Source organism: Anarrhichthys ocellatus, unplaced genomic scaffold, assembly GCF_004355925.1.
Source record: "Anarrhichthys ocellatus isolate YVR2014 unplaced genomic scaffold, GSC_Weel_1.0 scaffold10331, whole genome shotgun sequence".
NCBI lineage: Eukaryota > Metazoa > Chordata > Actinopteri > Perciformes > Anarhichadidae > Anarrhichthys > Anarrhichthys ocellatus.
Window position 1 is genome coordinate 767 of NW_022290305.1, and position 348 is coordinate 1,114.

Here is a 348-nt window from a genome sequence, read left to right on the forward strand (position 1 = left end):
ATTGTGATGCAGAATTTTCCATTGTGATGCGCAGCCTTTCATGCATGCCGAGGTAGCCTATCATATCGTTAATGTGAAGCGATCTCTTACAGCAGGAACATGCTTGAACATACTGTGTTAAATGGCTGTGTCTTACTAGCAACTGGTAGAAAACTCCGTCAGGGAATCGAACCCTAGTCTTCCGCGTGACAAGCGGAGATACTGTCCACTATACTAACGAGGACTGCGCTAGTAGCATTTTCGGGCTAATAAAAAAAAAGTGGCACTGTTCCGACGAGAGGACTGCCCTCGTAGTATTTTTGGGCTAATGAAAAAAAAGTGGCGCTGTTCCGACCTTTAAAGGGAATT